Source organism: Silene latifolia, unplaced genomic scaffold (assembly GCF_048544455.1).
Source record: "Silene latifolia isolate original U9 population unplaced genomic scaffold, ASM4854445v1 scaffold_333, whole genome shotgun sequence".
Lineage (NCBI taxonomy): Eukaryota > Viridiplantae > Streptophyta > Magnoliopsida > Caryophyllales > Caryophyllaceae > Silene > Silene latifolia.
The window spans coordinates 99,847-116,244 of NW_027413265.1; the positions used below are offsets into that span (position 1 = coordinate 99,847).

Sequence of the window (16,398 nt, forward strand, 5' to 3'; positions counted from 1 at the left end):
TAGCGAGTGGTTCTTGGTACAACAATTTTGGAATGGTCTTTATGAAGACTCCCGAAACATTCTCAACATGGGATCAAATGGTATGTTCACCGAAGTTGACGATAATCAAACATGGAACAAGATTGAGGAAATGGCGGTCCATAACCCACAATATAGTAGACCTCAGAAGGCTAATAGAGGAGGAAAGCATGAAGTGGACTCTATTACTCAATTGGGTGCTCAACTTAGTGCTCATATTAATACCATTAACTTGAAGTTTGAGAAGGCTATGGCTAAACTTGAAGAAGCCTCCAAATCACCTAAGCAACATGTAAATGCCATGGTGGCATCTTCATCAATTCCAAGTGGAGTATGTGAGAGTTGTGGAACTTTGGGACATGACCAAAGTGAATGTAGGGGAACAAATGAACAAGTGAATGCTTTCCAAGCATACAAGAGTGGTACCCCTTATTCAAACTATTACAATGAAAACACCAAATTCCATCCAAACCTCTCATACAAAAGCCAAAATGTTCAAAATCCTCAAACAACATACACCCCACCTCCAATGAGAAACCAAGCTCAAAGACCCTTTTACAACCAAAACCAAGGTTATCAAAATCAAACTCCAAACAATCAATCCAATGACCAAGGTTTTGATGTTCAAAAAGCGGTCCTCCAAATGCAAAAGAACCAACAAGAATTTTTCACTCAAATGCAAAAAGATAGTCACGCAAAAGACATCACCATCAAAAACATCCTAGACCACACCAAAATGTTGGAAACCCAAATGACTTAATTAGCATCTTCTAGCTCTCAAAGACAAAAGAGGCAATTACCACCTCAAAGTAATCCCCCAAGACATGAATCGGTGAGTGCCATCCATTTGAGGAGTGGTACAAGATATGAAGGGCAAAAGAAGCAAATTGATGATGACATTGTGGAGACTAGTGATAAGGAAAGAGTTGTGCAAAACTCTAGGAAAGAAGAACCCACCATTCAAGAAGCTTCAAAGAAGAATGAAGAAAAGGCCAAAGAGAAGGAGCCTATTGTTATTAGACTTCCTTTTCCGAGTCGTCAAGCTAAGCCTAAGTTTGATGACCAACTTGGAAAGTTCATGGAGATTGTGAAGAACTTAGAAGTCTCGATTCCATTCACGGAATTGATCAATCATGTTCCGGCCTATGCAAAATACATGAATGATATTCTTACAAAGAAGAAATCCATCCGGAAGCTTGAGACTATTGCTTTCACTAAAGTGAGTAGTGTTATTCTTCAAGGAAGTTCACCTCCAAAACTCAAGGATCCGGGAAGTTTCTCCATTCCATGCACTATTGGTGACACTACAATCAACAAAGCTTTATGTGACCTTGGGGCAAGTGTAAGTGTCATGCCATACTCGGTAAGCAAGAGGCTAGGAATGGGAGAACTCAAGTGCACTAATATCACGCTTCAAATGGCGGATCGATCAACAAAGACACCTTTAGGGGTATGGGAATATGTGCCCGTAAGAATTGGCAAATTCTTCATCCCGGTAGATTTCGTTATTGTTGATATGGATGAAGACTCCAACATTCCTATTATCTTAGGAAGACCTTTCTTGCACACCGCGGGAGCGGTGATCGATGTAAAACATGGAGAGCTCACCCTTGAAGTGGGAGATAAAACAATCACTTTTAATCTTGACAAGACAATGAGAGCTCCCCGATTACATGAGCCATGTTTTATAGTTGATCACTATAGCCGGCAAGGTGATAGGAAGAAGTTGGCATTTCAATGGAAGAAGAAAGTGGAAGATGCTCCATCCAAAGAGCAAGGAAGTCTCAACAAAGAGAGCTTGAAAAGCTCACCCATGACAAGTGAAGAAGAAGGCCTCATTGGCCATGACAAGAAGGAAGGAGAGTTGTCCTCATCAACTCATGACATTTTTAGGGATCAAGTAGACGAAGTATGCGGTCTTTGGGATGATGAGTTTGAAGGGATATTCAATCCCTATATCGGTAATGCTATGTCCCAAGACCACCATGAAGAACAACAAGTGCAAAGGTCTATCGAAGATCTTTATCATGACAATGAACAAGCTTTCGACTACTTCTTCAAGGTGTTGAGCAACATCAATAACACCTTGAACATGCCCCCTTGACATCTCATTAATGGATGAGAGTTTGGTGGAGTCCTCCCTAAACCACCACTTGTAAATTTTCTAACTCCCTAACTTGCATTTTACTTATTGTATTGCATTTTTGTCCAATTTGGATTTATATTTTTATGCCTTGATCAAGATTTTCATCATTTAGAGAGAAAGTGAGGGAGGGAATTATGTGATTATTGATGTGTAGTGTTTTGACATAGTGTGGGGATAACAATTGCCTAGGCTATCCAAGCCTTCGTAGTGCCCCCACAATGAACACCAAATGAATGAAGAGTTAATGACACGGGTTATGAAATACCCACGGATGGACCTGAATTCGTGTGGTAGAGGGAGAATCCGAGCGGCCCAAAGGAAATCCGCTCGTCCTGAAGATAATCTGAGGGTCCTGGGTAGGATCCGCTCATCCTGAGAAAGCTGGAAAAAGAAGTTTTTGCTCTGACTGAGAATCCGAGCGTCCCCACAGAGAATCCGCTCGTCTCAGTTAGGACGCTCGTCCTACAGAGAATCCGCTCGTCCTGCAGCTGGTAAAAATTGGGATTTCTCCCTGACAAGGAATCCGAGCGTCCCGACAACAATCCGCTCGTCCTCCTTCAAAAATACGCTCGTCTTCCTTAGAAGACGCTCGTCCCAGCACGTCTTTTTCCTGAAGCAAACTGCAGCAGAATCCGCTCGTCCCGACACAAAGCCGCTCATCTCCCCTCTGATTTTCAAATCCAACGGGATTAAAACCCCTCTTTTCCAATTCATTTTACTCATTCACAATATAAACACAGCTCCAAAACCCCAAACCCTCATTCTCTCCATCAACCAACATCAAATTTCTCAACCAAAATCACTCAAATTAAATCCAAATTTCCTCAAAACTCAAATAATTCACTCCTTTACCAACAACAAGTGATTAAAACACCAACATCTTCAAAGTTTGAATCGATTTTTAGGATACAAAGCAAAATTCAACTATCCTAAATCGATTTGGGTCTTATTGGAATTTGAAGAAATCAAGCTTATCTTTGGTGTTACTACATAAAGGAGAACATGGCAAGAACAAAAGGTGGAAGTAAGGCACCCTCAAAGAAGAACCTTTCCAAAAGACAACAAGCTCTTCAAGCAATTCAAGCATCTAAGGCATTGGTGGTTCAAAATGCAAGGTTGGAAATTCAAGAGTCTAATCCTCCTATGGAAGCTACTACTTCTACTCCGGTTGTTGAACAACTAGATGATTATCCGGAGGTAATTTTCACTTCCGACTCTCATAGGAAGAAATTTGTTTCCTTTTCTAAGAAAACTATCTTGCCCACCAAATTCATATGCCAAGAGACTTTGTCAAAATTGGGTGTCCTAGAACAAACCAAGACCTTTTTCGAGTCCATGGGATTGAGTACATTGTTTGATATGCAAGAGTTGACTTACTCTTCCCTCACCTTAGAGTTCTTAAGCTCTTTGAAAGTTACCAAAGTGGAGACCCAAACAAATATTGAATTCCATCTCGAGAATATTGATAGGAAATTGTCTTTTCGTGAGTTTGGTGAAATTTTTGGCCTTAGTGATGACCTGACTTATACGAAGAAGCCTACCAAGTATGATCCCGCTCCCTTATGGAAGGCCATTACCGGAAGAGAGTTTACATCTTACCAAGATTGTCGTGCTCTTTTTGTCCATCATCCGGGCATAAGAGTATGGCACAAGGTTGTTGGGCATACTTTGATTGCTAGGAAGGGTACAAACCATTTCACCGAACTTGACTTTATTTTTATCGAGTCAACCTTGAACATTGGAAGAGAGTTCACCAAAAAGTACAACATTCTTTGAATTTTGACTGAGAGGTGGCTCAATGTTGATCATGGCAAAGAAGGCACGGCCTTTATTGTTAATGGAGGATTGGTAACTTATTTGGCTAAGCACTTTAACCGGAACTTCAACAAGGATGGCACCTATAAACCGGTAACGGGAAACCATATCATTGATTTACCCACCATGGTTCAAAAATTCAAATGGGTCAAGAATGATACTCTTGATAACAAGTTTGGGTGGATAACAAAAGATGCTAAATCCTTCACATTGCCAAGCAAGATTTGCCGATTAAATGTTCATAGGCCAAACTACCTTCTCCCACTCTCCGAGGAAGCCGAATATATTATACAACACCAAGGGGAAGACATTGTCGAGCCCTCCTCCTCCATTATCACCCCACCTTACCCATTCCTCTACCGTGAATTTCAACCCGAAAATGCTAAGGCGGGAAATGACTACTTGACTCTCTTGATGAAAGAAATGCACAAGCAAGCTTATGAGGATAGATTCGATGCTTACAAAGCACAATATCCGCCCCTCCTACATCTTGCTAGGCAAGGACTTATTGACCCATCTTGTCCTTTGCCTAGTTGGGCGGATAAGGAAGTCTTCTTTCCTAGTGCTTCTAGAGGTGGTAGATTGGGTGAAGAGGAGATGGTTGTTGTTGAGAGTGGTGGAAAAGAAGGTGAAGAATGAAGAAAATGAATAAGAAGAAGAAGAAGAGGGAAGTGCAAGTTAAAGTGGTGATGACTCCGCATCCATGGAGGTTGATGATGACTCAAGTGAGGAGGTCGATGATGATGATAGTGATGACGCCATGGGCGAAGATTGAGGACTAGCAAGCTCTTGGGAGGATGCCACATTACTTTGTGAGTTTCCTACACCTCCTTTAAGGTTTGTCTACTTCTCTTATGTTTGATATAATTTGCATCTTGATCATGATTTGGAGTCCTATCATCATTTAGAGGACTCACACCTCGGTCCCATTGAGGTGTTTATCTTATTGTTCCCACATTTCAAAATCCAAAATGACAAATTGTAGTTGCATGCATAGCATTTTTATGCATGAACTCCCCCAATTTTTGACATTAGAAATAGTGTCTATTTTGGTTTGGGGAAGTTTATGCATATGCATTGGGAGCTAATCTAAATTATGCTCTTCAACCATAACAAAAACCCATGCATCATGTAGTATAGTTTAGTTTATTTTGCATTTAGCTTAGAAATCATGAATTTTCATATAGATTGCATAATTTCCTATCGTATTGGCCATTGAGGACAATGCCCATACTAGTGTGGGGATGGGAAATTCTAACTTGACTCTACAAACAAAAAAAAAATGATAAAAATTGAATTTTTTTGAAAAATCCAAAAACATGTTCATTTCCTTTGTATATATTGTTTTGTATATATTATGTTTGTTCATCCTTTTTCACATTGATCGACTACGCCACATCCGAGACATGAGGATATAGAAGACCGCATGGTATGATCTTTCCAATCTCCTTTTTCCTCTTTATGTTAATGACTATGTGGCTTTATTTTGATTGATGCGGTAAAAACAATGGGAATTTAAGATTGCATTTAGATTATTTGGCATACTAGTTGGTAGAATCATATGCATTAGGTTGTATATATGTTAGTTGCATCATGGCATATAGTTGCATTTAGGAAAAATTTTGTGAAACCGTCTATTTGGGAAGCTTGATAAGTGTATATAAGGCCCTTGTAGATACTTTTTCTTCTTAAGACTTTGCTTGTTAGAATGCTTGTAAAACACCCTAGGATGTGTCATGCTAGTATCCTTTGACCCATGGATTAAGGCCTAGTCAAGAGTACCTTGTGGTGTGATAACTCCTTGGCTACCGTTTATTCCAAGGTGACCCTTGAAACCATGCAACCATCCATCATCCATGTTCTACCACATTTTGTCATCAAAAAGGAATGGGCACAAAAATTGTTCAAAAATTTGAGTTCAAGAAATGAAATGAAAAGTGAAAAAAAAAAGTTTGCACAAATTGCATCGAATGAAAAGAGGAGCAAAAATAGACTCCTAAAGCTTCAAATATAAGCACCCTCCCTACAAATGAGATGACTTTGAAAATGTTCAAAAAGAAATGCAAAAAGTTGAAATTGTCAAGTGTTGAAATGCCAAACATCAAAAGAAATGGCAAAAAGAAAATGTTCTCAAAATGTCAAATGCCACAAGAAATTGGGGGGGGGGGGGGGGGGGGGACAACAATAAAGCAAAATCCCAAATGAAACTGAAATACTATTGATCCCTTTTCCATTGTATCCACTTTTGTGCATGGTAGAGAGGGGACGACCCTTCTTCTTGTCTAGGCAAGAAGGGGAATTCCGCGATCCTCCAGTGTTTCTAACACCATAGGGAGTCTACTCTTGACGAAAGCATTTAACGATTGAGGACAAAGGTATCCTAGCTTGACACAACTTGGAGGTGATTTATTGGTATCCTTCTAGGCTTAGTAGTTTGAAGAAACCATATCTATAATGGAATGTGTACCCTTAGATTGCTTCCCTTTTAGATAATTTCCGCCACTTAGATGAGGAAAGTGGCTATTCATTTTTGTAGATGCATCCATTACTTGATCTTGTGTGCTTTAATACTTGGATGTGTCGCCATTTTGGCAAGCCCCACCTTTCCTTGCAAGAAGGCAACCTACCTCATGGTTGTCTTGTTGTGAGTTGAAGGGGCGGAGTGAGACCCGCTAATTGTCTCACATCGGCTATATTAGTAGGTTAGTTTGAATAAGGGTCCTAGTTTTTGTCACCTCTTTACTCGGGACGAGCAAAGGTTCGATTTAGGGATATTTGATGTGACTCATATTGGAGCATATTTAGTCCCCGAATTAGCCTCGTTCCTATGCTTTTTAGTGCATAATTGGGTCATTTATTATCTTTAGTTTCTCGTTTTGCATATTCTTTGAGGTTTTGATCCCTTGGTAGGAAAGGAATAAGAACCTTGCATTTTCATGGCAAAATGGAGCTAAATTGATCGAATTCAATGACCAAGCATCAAAGGGAAGACAATGCTAGAAGGCCTATGTAGATAATAAAGTAGATTGGGAAATGATGAAAGGATCCTTGCATCTACAACAAGATCCCCGAGGATTGTTGAAGAAAGAAGAGAAGAGATGGTGCTGTCAAAGAATCCGAGCGTCGTAGTGCCCAGGACGAGCGTCTCCCCCTGCTACAATCCGAGCGTCCCGTGGCCAAGACGCTAGTCTTGAGGCCAAATGATCCGAGCGTCCCGACCCACAATCCGCTCAGATCCTCATGCAGAACCAACCGTCCCTCAGCCAAGACGCTCGGGACAAGCGTATTACTTGAAGACCACCAAAACGGAGATGAGCATCTCCTTGGAGAGGAGCACTTCCTCAACTTTTCTTAAGGGTCTTAATAGTCATTTAAGCCCTTAGTAACCCTAATCTTTGTACCTAATCTCTAGTATAAATACCCCATTGTACTACCTAGATTAGCATGTCATCTTAATCTTATTCTGATCAAGTCTTAATACTCTCTTAATCTTGTAATCAACTCTTAATTTAGCATTAGTACAAATCTCATTTCTTAATCTTTCCTTAATTTCTCTATTGTTCATCATTTATTTTGGGTAATTGAAGATTATTTGGGGTTTATTTAGAGGATTGACAACCTTCCATCAATCATCAAGTACTTCTATTATTTTTTGCTTTATTATTTGAAATCATCTTTTTCGGTATAATTCTCTCTTAATCCTTCTTAATTATTGTTAATCATCTTGATTTGTTCATCATGTTTTGCCTTGCTAGTATGATTGACAACCTTGTTAGCATGTTAAACTTGATAATGAGTGAGTAGTTACCTTAACTAGGGTTAATGGGGAATTAGGGGAAACCAACATGGTGCTTGATTCATGCTTAATCTAATATGCTTTCATAATTAATTTGCTTGCTTGTTGTGATTTCAACTTATGCACATGTTATGTTTGATGAAATGCGAGCCTATGAATCCTTGCATTTTTTACCCATCACTTACCTTTTCAATGAGACTTGTAAGATATAAACCAAATCGAGTCTCATTAGACCATGCATATAGTTGGATAGGGAGGATTAAGTCGACTTGTAGGTGTTGTACAATCTAATCGATTCGGCTCCGGGACCCAAACCTTCCTAGGGATTATAAGATATACACTAACTCGATCCCATCACAACAATAATTGTTTGCATCTAGTAGAAAACATGTTTGTATGATCAAATCCCATGAATCCCCTATGAACCCATGACACCCTAGTGCTTTTAATCAATTGTTTACATCTCATTTTAATCATCTTGCTTGCTTTCATTACTTTACTTACTTTGTTATTTAGTTTAGTTGATCTCCTTCCTCAACGCAAATTGTGACACCCTTAGACACGACCATTTGCAATCGAAAATCCTACATCAATACCCGTCCCTTGGGATCCGAACTTTACTTACCTCTTTACTAAGAGTAGAGTAGTTTGTGAAGTTATAAATATTGTTTTGGTCTAGGTAACTCTTAACGACAAGTAACCGAAAAATAGAACCGACCACTCTCCAATAGCCACATTTGGAGGATCCTTGGAGATCCAAATGAGGGAGCTTCTCCACAAGAGCCCTTCTTGTCCAAAGCTTGGATGATCTCGCCAAGCACCAACCATGATGGATCTCTACCATGCTCCATTTGCTCAACTACATGCACAAGGGTCATACTACCATAACATTTTGGCCCCTTCTTCTTCAAGACATCAACAAAGAGGTATGCATGCACTAGGCAAAAGGCAAGAGCCCTTCTCCTAGACACCTCCGAGACATTGACATCCAACCGGTTTGAGAAAATGTTGATAAGAGCCAACATATCCACACCATGAGGAGCAAGGAGAAAGTTGACTTGATTTGTTGACAAGCCCAACATTGAACGAAACTTCTCCTTATAACACAACCGAGTCGGGGGAAGCACCGGAACACAAACTGGCCACCCACCAATGGCGCCTACCTCTTCGGCAAGAGGACAATTTTCGCCTTTCGGGAAAACGAAAACGTGATGCTTCAAATCCCAAAACCGAGAGCATGCTTCAAGAAACGAGGATTGCACCTTGACTTGATGAAGCACCAACAATTGACCAACTCCCATAACAACGAGTTGATACTTTTTTGGAGGTGACAAATCCCGACACCAATGCCGCAAACTATTCTCAAATGCATCCATGAACAATTTTGTGGAAATAGAAGAGAGGTTTTAGTAGAGATGTTTTTCGTGTTTCGGATGATGAAACAATGAAGCACAAACGTCCCTATTTATAACAAAACAATCAGCGCCTTTTTGTTCGAAAAAAGGGGAAGCTGACTTCCATCACTGCAGGACTCGCGCCTCTTTGGGCCTATCCAGGATATTTTGTATTTTCTCACACTCACATTCCCTTATTTTCGCGTTTTTCGAAATCCGACATGGTTTCCATGACGCAACTTTAAACATACGGGTTTTTCTCTTCATTTTTTAGGGGGAAGGGCTAGTCGCCCCGATCCGCGACGGATCGTTTCCATGTCAGCCGAAATTCCAAAATTCAGAAAAAATTTCGCTTTTTCGCATTTTCCACAAAAAACGAAAATTGATAACACGACGTCAGTTTTCTTCAAAATTTTAAGCTCTCGCCAATCTGAGTCTCGATCTCACAAAAATCAAATCAAATACACTGTCAAAAATCTCTTTAAAATTCACCACTGATGGTCTGAGTTTTAATTTTTCAAACTACGAATCAATTTCAGCAAATTTCGATGCAATTTAATTCAAGACCCGAGTTAATTGCTCAAATTTAAAATCAACTTCCTTTTGAGAAATCCAAACGTGACGACTTGTCGCGGAGTTTTCAAAATATCATTTCAAATTTCGATTTTAACTTCGAGTCATCGTGGTTAATTTTGTTTCCATCAAATGCTTTTACGTGTTTACGTTTATATGTACGTACTACTTGTTGCCTGTTTTCTACACTAACGATGCAGGAACTAGTGCGAAGCAAAGAGGAACTAACAGCCGACGGCGCTTCACCGAAACACAACACAAAAAAGCCAAAATCACAAATAAACTACAATCCAAAAACACATGTATACAAACCGCCTCACTCAAAATGTAAATATGTACAAACAAGAGTCCAAAACACGGACAAACAACTACAACTACTCTGCGCCTCCCGTCGGACAAGTCCCGGTCTCACGAAGAGTCGCGGGCAAGGCAGACACCACTTCCTGCTCGGGCCCCCTCTTCGGAGAACTCTCCAACGTCTCGTACTCCATCGTGACGTGAAGCTCCTCAGCTGCAACCAATTGAACCCTGAGAGAGGCAATCTCCTCATCACGGCTCCGCAACCCGTCCTCGCGACGCCTCAACTCCTGGTCCCGACCGATGATCCCCAACCCCTGGGCCTCAATCGTCGACCTAGCTGCGTCCAACTCAGCACGGGCCCGAGCAAGCTCTGTCGGATCCGTAGTACCCTGCAAAAACACAACACAAATCATTTAGATCATTGAAAACACGAAATGCAACACAAAAATACAAAAAAAAACTACAAAAAGCACCTGTGCGAGTCGAGACTCCCTCGCAGCCAGATCACCAGCAAGTGCCCTCCACCGGTTAGCCATCCGCCACAAAGCCTGATGCCTAGCGGTCGACACCTACAACCAGAAAGGTCCTTACATACAACGCAAGGCAAAACACAAATGAGTAGGAGTATCCATATCAGAAACTCACCCTCAAAACAGCGAACCTCCACTTCATGAGAGCATCGGTCACCTCAACGACTGCAGGCTCTGGCATGTGCAGCTGTAGCTCCTCGCCCCTGGCCCCTGAAAGGTGGTCTCTGTCGGGAAAACTGGAGGCTGAGCCCTCATCAACGCATCGACCCCCTACAATTTGGATAAACATCAAAGGTAACAAGCCCTTATGTCAAAAGTGGCAACGAAAACAAAGAACAGAGGAAAACATACCTCGATCGGGTACTAGGCAAACCTCGACAACCGGAAGGTGTCATAGTCAGCCTCCCGCAACAACAGCTCCTCACCTCCGTGACCGTGAAGATGCTTCTCGACCTCGTCGTGTGTCCACTTCTGGAAAAACATCCCAGGCGGATCGACTGGTACCACGAAGGTCTCAGTAAAACACTGACGAGCTAAACGCTCGCCCAGGTACAAAACCGGTTCGATCGTCATCTCAAGGTACAAACGCTGGGAGCTACAAGGTCGCAAACGCTCCCTGACAGCGGCCGGCACGTCTGTGTAGTGTTCCCAAGGCCACCCGACAAACTGCGCTCGAAAAAGGGCTAATCAACTAGTTGGGGGCTTTCTAAGTGATGTGACCATAATTAGCGCATATTTAGTCCCCGAATTAGCCTTGTTCCCATGCTTTTTAGTGCATATTTGGGTCATTTATTGTCTTTAGTTCTTTGTTTTTCATATTCTTTGAGGTTTTGTGTCCTTGCTAGGAAAGGAGTGCAAACCTTGCATTTTCATGGCAAAATGAGACTAAATTGATTAAATTCAATGACCAAGCATCAAGGAGAGACAAGATTAGAAGGCCTTTGTACATACTATAGTAGTTGGGCAATGATGAGAAAAGATCCTTGCATCCCCAAGGAAATCCCCAAGGATTTTATGAAGAAAAGGGAAGAAAAGAAGAAAAAATAAGTCTGAGCAGCAATCCGTGCGGATTGTCCCGAAGACGCCCGTCTGACACCACAATCCGTGCGTCTTCCATACAAGACGCCCGGCAAAGCAGCTACCTGAAGACGCCCGTCTTCTCCCAAAGACGCCCGGGCAGAGACCTCGAATCAAGACGTCCCGTGCCTAAGACGCACGGATTCGATCAAGACAGCGCAAATTCGTTTCTTCAAGCTTCAAGAAAGATGCCCATCCTTCAGAAAATACCGGCGTTTCCTTAAGTAGGGACTTAATCGTCATTTAAGCCCTTAGTTAACCCTAATGCATCCACCTAATTTCCACTATAAATACCCCATTAGTCTAAATTAGAAGAGCATGTTCTTTTTATCAATTCTTAGAGTAGTTAATATCAATCAAATCTCTCTTTAGTCTTGTAATCAACAATTAATCAAGTTTTAATACAAGTTTTATTTCCTTAATCTCTCTTTTGTTCATCCTTTTTTTTGGGTAATTGAAGATTATTTGGGTTATTATTGGGAGATTGACAACCTCTCAATCAAGCATCAAGTACTTCTTTTATTCTTTGCTTTATTATTGGAATCATTAGTAGGTATAATTCTCTTAATCCCTTTTTAATTATTGTTAATTACTTTTATTTATTCATCATGTTTTACTTTGTTGGTATGATTGACAACCTTGCTAGCATGTTCAACATGATAATGAGTGAGTAGTCACCTAGCTAGGGTTAATGGGTAATTAAGGGAAACCAACATGGGGAATGATTCATGCTTAAATTAATATGCTTTCATGGTTTATTTGATTGCTTGTTTTGATCTCAACTCATGCACATATTATGTTTGATGAAATGCGAGCCTATGAATCCTTGCATTTTTTACCCATCACCTATCTTTTCAATGAGACTTGTAAGACATAAACCAACTCGAGTTTCATTAGACCATGCATGTTGTTGAGTAGGAAAGACTAAGTCGACTTGTAGGTGTTGTACAATCTAATCGATTCGGCTCCGGGACCCAAACTTTCCTAGGATTGTAAGATATAACCCAACTCAATCCATCACAACAATAATTGCTTGCTTATAATTTGAGAACATGTTTGTATGATCAATTCCCATGATTCCCCTATGACCCCATGACACCCTAGTGCTTTTTATCAATTGTTTACAACCCTTTTAATTCATCTTGCTTGTTTATTTTTATTGCTATTTAGTTTAGTGACCTTCTACATCAACCCAAATTGTGACACCCCTAAGACACCGCTAGTTGCAATAGAAATCTCATCTCAATTCCCGTCCCTTGGAATCCGACCTTTACTTGCCTCTTTACTAATTGTAGAGTTGTTTGTGAAGTTATAAATTGTGTTTTGGTCTAGGTGCTCCTAACGACAAGTTACCGAAAAGATTGTGTCCGACCAAAAATGGCGCCGTTGTCGGGGACGGTGTTAACTTGATTTAGATTTTCTTATATTGTTATTAGTTGTGTCTTTCTTTGCCTTGGGGAAGTAAAACTCCTCAAGGTTTGTTCTAATTGTTTTCGAGTTGTTTGATATTTTGCATGTCTAGAAGGTCACAAGGTGACTTGTTACCTTTTGATCGTGAAATTGAAAGAACTTTGACAACCAATAGAAGACTTGCTAGGAGAAATTTGAGAGGTATTAGTGAGGTTGTAGATATTCAACCAACTATTGAGTTCATCAACCCTTTTGCAAGAGAAGGTGAGGAGAACCCAACACAAAATATAACACAAAATCAACCCACAATGCCTAAGTTTTCATCACATTCCGTACCCACCGAGGAGAACCTACCCAATGGTACTCCTACACCACAACATCTAACCGGAAACTTTATTGCCAAATCCGCATTTATCCAATTAGTCGAAAGAAGCCAATTTGGGGGGATGCCTAGTGAAGACCCTCATTCTCATATGGAAACCTTTTGTGACTATTGTGATGCGATTTCTCAAACCGGTGTAACTCAAGACCAAACTCGATGGGTCTTATTTCCTTTTTCTCTAATTGGCACCGCGAACTAATGTTTGAAAGGCCTTGATAAGGCTACTCTCGGAATTGATTCTTGGAAGAAGTTGGCTCTAGCTTTCTACAAAAAATTCTACCCACCGGAAAAGACTAACATGCTAAGAGCTCAAATTACGGGTTTTAAGCAAAGGGATGAAGAATCTTTGTATGCAGCTTGGGAGCGGTTCAAGGGAATTTGTCGCTCATGTCCTCACCATGGACTTAGCGAGTGGTTCTTGGTACAACAATTTTGGAACGGTCTTTATGAAGATTCAAGGAACATTCTCAACATGGGATCAAATGGAATGTTCACCGAAGTTGATGACAATCAAACTTGGAACAAGATTGAGGAAATGGCGGTCCATAACTCACAATATAGTAGACCTCGCAAGGCTACTAGAAGAGGAAAGCATGAAGTGGACTCCGTTACTCAATTGGGTGCTCAACTTAGTGCTCACATTGATACAATCAATTTGAAGTTTGAAAAAGCTATGGCTAGACTTGAAGAAGCCTCAAAATCACCAAAGCATCATGTTAATGCCATGACGGCATCTTCATCAATCCCAAGTGGGATATGTGAGAATTGTGGAACTTTGGGACATGACCAAAGTGAATGTAGGGGAACAAATGAACAAGTGAATGCTTTCCAAGCATACAAGAGTGGTACCCCTTATTCTAACTAGTACAATGAAAACACCAAATTCCATCCAAATCTCTCATACAAAAGCCAAAATGTTCAAAACCCTCAAACAACATACACCCCACCTCCCATGAGAAACCAAAATCAAAGACCCTTTTACAACCAAAACCAAGGTTACCAAAATCAAAATCCTTACAATCAACAAAATGACCAAGGTTTTGATGTTCAAAAAGCGGTCCTTCAAATGCAAAAGAATCAACAAGAATTTTTCACTCAAATGCAAAAAGATAGTCAAGCAAAGGAAACCGCCATCAACAACATTCTAGCTCACACCAAAATGTTGGAAACCCAATTGACTCAACTAGCATCTTCAAGCTCACAAAGACAAAAGGGGCAATTACCACCTCAAAGTAATCCCCCAAGACATGAAACGGTTAGTGTCATTCATTTGAGAAGTGGTACAAGATATGAAGCACCGAAGAAGCAAGTTGAGGATAAAGTTGTGGAAGCTAGTGATAAAGAAGAAACTGTGCAAAACTCCAAGGATGGAGAACCATCAAAAGAAGAAATTTCAAAGAAAAATGAAGACAAGGTCAAGGAGAAGGAGCCCATTGTGATTAGACTTCCTTTTCCAAGTCGTCAAGCCAAGCCCAAATTTGATGACCAACTTGGAAAATTTATGGAAATAGTGAAGAATTTGGAAGTCTCAATTCCTTTCACGGAATTAATCAATCACGTGCCGGCCTATGTGAAATACATGAAAGACATCCTCACAAAGAAGAAGTCGATCCGGAAGCTTGAGACTATCGCCTTCACTAAGGTGAGTAGTGCAATACTTCAAGGGAGTTCACCTCCAAAACTCAAGGATCCGGGAAGCTTCTCAATACCGTGTACCATTGGCGACACCACGATCAACAAAGCCTTATGTGATCTAGGGGCTAGTGTGAGTGTTATGCTGTACTCGGTGAGTAAAAGGTTGGGGATGGGAGAGCTTAAATGCACCAATATCACACTCCAAATGGCCGATAGATCGACGAAGACACCATTAGGGATATGGGAAGATGTTCCCGTACGAATTGGGAAGTTTTTCATCCCGGTGGACTTTGTCATTGTTGATATGGAAGAAGACTCCAACATTCCAATCATCCTAGGAAGACCTTTCTTACACACCGCGAGTGCGGTGATTGATGTAAAACATGGAGAGCTCACTCTAGAAGTGGGAGATGAGAGTATAACTTTTAATCTTGACAAGACTATGAGAGCTCCCCGTTTGCATGAACCATGTTTTATGATTGATCATTATAGCCGGAAGGATGATAGGAAGAAGTCGGAACTCCAATGGAAGAAGAAAATTGAAGATGCTCCATTCAAAGAGCAAGTGAATTGTAACAAAGAGAGCTTGCAAAGCTCACCAAAGTCAAGCAATGAAGAAGATGGCCTCATTGGCCAAGAAAAGAAAATGGGAGAGTTGTCTCCATCAAATCAAGAGATTTTTAATGATCAACTTAATGAAGTTTGTGGTCTTTGGGACGACGAGTTTGAAGGGATTTTCAATCCCTATATTGGTAATTCTATCGATCAAGACCGACAACAAGGGCAAAGGTCTATTGAAGATCTTTATCACGATAATGAACAAGCTTTTGATTACTTTTTCAAGGTGTTGAGCAACACCAATAACACCTTGGACATGCCCCCTTAACATCTCATCAAGAATGAGAGTTTGGTGGAGTCCTCCCTAAACCACCATTTGTAAATATTTCTAACTCCCTAACTCGCATTTCAATTCTTGTATTGCATTTTTGTCATTTTTGGATTTTTATACTTTGATCAAGATAATTATCATGTTTGAGAGAAGTGAGGGAGGGACTAACGATTTCAATTGATGTGTAGTGCTTTAGCTTAGTGTGGGGATAGCAATTGCCTAGGCTATTCATGCCTTAGTAGTGCCCCCACAATGAAGAACACGAGATTTTGAAGAAGAATGAAAAATGACAAGGGATATGCAAAGTACACGGATGGAACTAAATCCGGGTATAAAGGGTAGAATCCGAGCGGTTTCAAGAGAATCCGCCCGTCTTCAGGCAATCCGGGCATATTGGGCAGAAGACGCCCATTCTTCATGAGCTGAATTTTTG

At 40.7% G+C, this 16,398-nt stretch overlaps 1 non-coding gene across 1 annotated transcript; it reads right to left on the bottom strand.

Annotated features, from left to right (window-relative positions):
• Nucleotides 1-13,739: 13,739 nt before the first annotated feature.
• LOC141639316 (small nucleolar RNA R71) lies at nt 13,740-13,846 on the bottom strand. The gene has a single exon (XR_012542466.1). It is a non-coding gene; the product is annotated as a small nucleolar RNA R71 (small nucleolar RNA).
• Between the last annotated feature and the right edge of the window lie 2,552 nt (nt 13,847-16,398).